The sequence below is a fragment of the Chiroxiphia lanceolata genome, chromosome 2, assembly GCF_009829145.1.
Source record: "Chiroxiphia lanceolata isolate bChiLan1 chromosome 2, bChiLan1.pri, whole genome shotgun sequence".
Lineage (NCBI taxonomy): Eukaryota > Metazoa > Chordata > Aves > Passeriformes > Pipridae > Chiroxiphia > Chiroxiphia lanceolata.
This window is the reverse complement of record NC_045638.1, coordinates 15,917,933-15,923,932: the sequence shown is the minus strand read 5'-3', so window position 1 is coordinate 15,923,932 and position 6,000 is coordinate 15,917,933.

Genomic DNA, 6,000 nt, shown 5'->3' with positions numbered 1-6,000 from the left:
CACAGTAATCTCGAGAATATTTTCAAGCAGGCTTGCAGGGGCCACCCTAGCAAACTGTGATTCATCAGCACTCTCAGGTAGAATGCTTGCTCAGAAAATGAAATGCAGTAGTGACTTTGCCTTCTCTCTTACAACAGACAATACTATATTGCTAAAGAGTAGAAAATAATCTGTAATTTATTTCTATCACTTTGGTAAATATTAATAATGGTATCAAAATCTACAATAAAGTCCACAGGAACAGCAAAGTTTGGCCAATAAAATCTTGTACATTCATAGATTAATAAAGTTATTACACCACCAGACTGATTTCCTGCATAGTGTGGAATGGCATCCAGCAACTCATATAATGAGTCTAACAACTTGTCCACAGCTCTGGAAATCATTTCAGACAATTTCAGTTTGAAGATGGAGAGCCCCACACTTGTCTTGGCAATTTATTTGGGTGCCATTATCACCAACATTTAACACAGCTGATGTTTTTTTCTAGAAGCTCAGATTTTCTGGCCATTGTTTCTTGTTAGGTTTTTCCCTACGAGATTGCCTGTGGTGAAAGTATCAAGGGTGATATTTTATGTATGAAAAGCTTGTTTTGTGAATATAAACAGGTTGTACTCTTTAAATTTATGACTTAAAGCATTATAACCATTTTGTGATACTTGTTTTTTCACTTTACACTTTCTATAAAAGGGTTTCAGAACAGTACATAGTATTCCAGTATCAACACTATAAACAAAGATAAAATAATTTTCCTGATTCTTCACACCACTTCCCATTTTATATAGGCATGAATTATCATAAGTATTTTTTAATACTTGCACATATTTCCCCAGTAATGAAAGAAACCTATCTCAAGCCTTCAAGGTCACTGCCCCAAAGTATAAAATTTGCAAGAGTAACAAATTTCTCTCATTACATTAACAGTACTTCTGAAGTTTGACATCAGTTTTGCATGCTTCTTTGCTTCTAGGAAGTGATTACAAAACCTGGACACAAACTTTTTGACGAACTACGAAATACTAGATAATCCCACAGTTCTGCTCAAAGCAACCCAAGATGATGCTCAAGTCCATTCTGTACTAATTTCTTCATTTTCTCTTACAAAAGGCAGGATGTTCCATGTTCAAAAGGACAGGTGGCTCTTCTGTGTATCAGCTGTGTCCTGAAAGAAAACACTAAACCATAACTAGATGTGAGGTCTCCGGCTGGACATCACTTTTTTTCATATAAGAACACCAAACATCAGGAGTTCCTTATAGAAAATTATCTTGTGCCAATTCACATACGTAGAAGAAACAGGACTCCTTATAGGTGTTGATGAAATTCATCCTGTTGCAAGTTAGACCATATGACACATGAAAAGCTCCCTGCAAGCCAATTTGTAAATTACACAATGGAGAAGACTGAACCAATTTAGGATTTTCTTTCATCCTACCTTTCTCCTTTCCCACAGCTGTGCAATCACTGGACATACGCTTGGTTTTACTAAAATGAGCAGGCCCGTGATGGGGTCTGCTTTGCTACGTGTAAAGTTTAGCCACTCCAAAAGTATTTGCAGGATTGAGGCCAATTTGGCTGGCAAGCTACAGAACTTCACTCCAATTTCCATTATACTTATTATCTACCAGAGGCTGGAAAGGTAAAGATTTTTAGAAATGGTGTAATCCTCAGTAAAAAAATGCTGGTAACATAGAATCATCAAATTGGAAAGCTATGAGTCAGACATATCCTTCTCTCTTGCTTACTGGTCCTCCATAAGTGGAATGACTTTATTTCATGAAGTACCAGCCGAAGGAACCAGTCCAGATTCCAAAAAGGAGAGTTACTACAATAACAGTGATTCAATGTGTTTATTTTGGAGAGGGAAACCCGCACGTTGTAAAATGTACTTCAAGAATATCTCTACTGCGACGTGCAAAATAAAAGCAACAAGTCAGAGATAAATATAGACTGTTGTCCTTGGATAGATGTAAGAGACTGTTTCAAAAGCAAGGCACCTAAGCCCAAGGAACCAAAATTACCTTAGCTCAGCCTTCCCATAAATCTATTTTCCATTTTTGGTTGGATATGGAGGATAATTGCAGTAATATTTTTAATCATAATAAAGAATGAACAAGATTTCCAAATGCCTAACAACTAAACATAACTCCTGTGCAAAGTTCAGCCTATATAGCATTTGGCAGGGTCAGAGCAGAAAGTGATTGCAAAATTCCCCTTCCTTTTAGTATGCACTAGAGGTATCGGCATTATTTCAGCACTGGCCACACCAAAGAACAAAAATCTCTGAAATCCATTGGGAGTGCAGTTAAAAAGTCATTGTGAGTTTTGCTTGTTTAATAGGAGCTATGAAAAAGGAAATGAAAATGAGATTTCAGAAACTTTTGGAGGAAGCAAAAGATGGATATCACTGAATTTCTGGATTCATTTTGTGCTTCTGTTTCTCCTTAAATAAAAAAAAATGACAGCAAAAATATGTAATAACTTCTGATATTTTAATGGGTACAAATGCACCAATGAACTGAGGGTGGCGAAGCACTGGAACAGATTGTCCAGAGAAGCTGTGAAAGCCCCATCCCTGAAAGTGTTCAAGGCCAGGTTGGATGGGGCTTTGAGCAACCTGGTCTAGTGGAAGGTTTCCTGCCCATGGCAGGGGAGGTTGGAACTAGATTATCTCCAAGGTCTCTTCTAACCCAAACCATTTCGTGACTGTGCAATTCCCCCTACTAACCTTTCTTTGCTCTGAACTTGCATCTAATCCTAGATGCATAGCAGGCATGCATTGCTTTGAAGTTGTGACACTACAGATAAGATATTTGTTTTCATGGTTGAGAAGGTCCCTTTAACATTTTGTAGTTTATTCTACTTAGTACAAACTAACATTTAACTCCCGCCTTTTTTTCCTATCATGATCATGTTACATGTGGTTCTTCTCACCTACATATGGCCATTCCAGATGAGGTACATATTCTGAGAGAGTCTTTCCCAGAGATCCATTTATTTTACGGATGACAATTCTGCAGGATTGTTTACCTCTCTTCAGTGACCATGAAGTCTAAATAATGAGCTCAGACATCATGACTCACTTCAGTGCCTCACTTCCTATATATGAAACAATGTAAGATGACCCTACCATTTTTCAGGGAAACCTCTGAATCCTTTCATTTGGCCTTAGGATTCTGATTTCTCATTCGCATGCTTTTTGTTTCTAATCTCAAATTATTGTCCATGAGTAACTTTGTATTTATTTTATATTTTAGTCCCATTTAAATCTTATTTCTAGTATGAACTTTTGCATAAAATCATAGGCTTTTATTGTCCACAGAGGATTGCTATAGTCACAGAATGATTGTCAAGAAAAGAACATATCGTCACTGTTATCCTTTTGATCTTTGAGGCCTTCTCCAGTTCCATGCACTGTATGCTCTACTGTCTGGAAATGCAGCATCATCTCATGCACTTGGGTTTTTTGAGGCACATTTTGTATATGTTTCTAATACTGGCATTCTTTCTGTTTTGCATGACTGACAGATATTGGAGACCTATTCTCTCTGTGCCTTTGCTCTGACTTTATGCTCTGTGTGGATGGTAACCTGTTTTTGCCTCCTTTTGTGTCCATTAGATTCTTATTTGAGCAAGTTGGCCCACAGAAGGCGGAAAGACCCCATTGTTTAATTAATAACATAATGACACCTTCAAACTTCATTTCTCAGGGGAGATCTATACTGTTTGTACACCATTTTATGTATGCACGCATGCACACACAAATAAAGCACAGCTGATACCCAAAAATACTCGAGCTAGCTCAAGTTGGCAAGATAGGGAACCATTTTATCACTAGATGGGCTGCTTTTCCATGACTGATCTTCTAAAAAAATCTATCCAAAATATAGATTTTTTTGACTTATTCTTAATGGATTTCCATTTGAGGGAATAATATAAATCAAGACATGCCAGCATTACCTGAATACAGTTTTGTAAGACTTATTCCCACCAGAAAAAGTCCAAAAGCATTTTTCTGACATGAGTAATATTTGACAGATGGGAAATCGCTAAGAGAAAGAACATTAAAAAAAGGCAGTAATCTCAAAATCAATTTTCATTAAGATCATTCAGAGAGTTTCCCCCCACTCTCTGAAATACATGGTTTCAGGCATGCTTCTTTTACTTACCTAAGTGCTCCTTTCTTCCAGAAATAGTCAAATTAGTATCATCATCGCCTTCATTGCAAAGGGGCTGTTTGCACCCAGATTACTACACAATTATGGCTTTCTGAAACATGCATAGCCACTTATATATTTCTTTTAATGATGTCAGATTTCAGTTTGACAACATCAAATGTTCAAATGCATTATGAACCTAATCAATTGGCTGCCTAGAAATTATTCAAGAAGCTTTCAGGGTAGGCAGACAGATCCACAGCTTTTCTTGCATGTAAACATCCCAGTGATAACAATGCAGGTTTGTACATGCAAAAAGAGGATACAAGCCTTTGTTTTCATAATTAATGTCCTTGTAATAATGATTTGCAAAGAAGTACTGTCAGAAACTTTCATTCTGAGTTCTTTGAGACTCATTATATTCCAAGATTGGTGATCTGGTATTACAAAGAGTTACAATTAACTGCAACTTCCCTAATGCTGAAAGAGTCCAGTTAACAGAAATCTTTCCTCATTTGTTCAGTTACAGCAGTCTTCCAGCTATGGAAGAAATAATAGCCTTGCAAAAATGAGGTCTGGTAAGAAGTAATAGCAGAGAGTAAGTCCAGATCAGAGAGAGCAGCTGACAGCTGGTAGGATGATTTTACTCAGCCTCTAACAGTTCAGACTTCTCCTACTGTGGTTGCAAATGCTTGGGCCCTTTCCTTGATAAGAAATAATTTCATCTAAGTGAGTTGAGAGAGTAGCACAAAAATGGACAGCAGATATTCCCCAAATTGGCATCTATCTCACTAAACTGTTAAGTAGTCCTAATCTAAGCAGTAATGAGTCTCAGAGCCAGTGTCTCACTCTCACATTCATGGGTTTGATTATTTTAAAAAAATAAAATCAGACCTTTAATATAAAATGCCACACTAATAGCTTAACTGCTAATTCTAATTTATTAACAAGAAAATTAATTACACTTATGAGGGCAGGACGGCACCTTTAGTGTCAAACATTTCATCTGATCCAAGGCATACTGTTTCCTGCAACGTTTTGTTCTTCCTAGTGATATGTCTTTTGCTGGCACAGGCAACCTGCAACAGAGGCACAGCTAAATCAAAACTACATGTGCTGGGAGAAATGAAGAAGTTATTCCTCTCTACTGTCCAGGAAAAGTCAATCCAGAAGCAATTTGTTAAGTATTTTCTTCCATTCCCTTCCTGGAATAATTTATGCTCTTGAACATTCTTTAATGTATAGCTAACAAGAAGCTTCAGACTACATAAGTCTTTATAAATATTTCAGTTATGGGTAGGCCAAGTGCAGAATCTAATTACTAAAATCAGCACCATATTAAGGCAAACCAGAAAGAAAACGAGTTGAATATATAACCCTGAAGCACCACCATTTTATATTTCAAACTCTGGCCTTTCTTCTGCTGTACAAGTGGAAAGAAGTATGCAGGACAAATGAGGGAGCTCTTTCGAATGTACGCACTCGAAAAGTTTGGAAAAATAGCCGGAAAATTCGCACTGGTTCAGATTTCCTTCGCTTCTGTTTTCTGATGTGCTCTTTCAGCTAAACTTCTCCTAGAAGAGCTATAAAAAAATCCACACTGGAAATCTACAACATTCATACCACCTTGGGTCAGCCAGCTGGGTCACTTGCCTCAAACACTTTTCCAGCTGCTGAGAAATGTTCTCTTACAAGTTCTGTTTGTCCATCTTTCCTTACTAGATTTTTAAGTGGTTGGTTGTCATGCTATCATGGCCTCATATACCAAACTTGTTCAGTAGTCTTGTTTTCTCCTGTCCAAGTGAAAAACAGATAAAACCAATGTTCTAATATTGTGCATCCC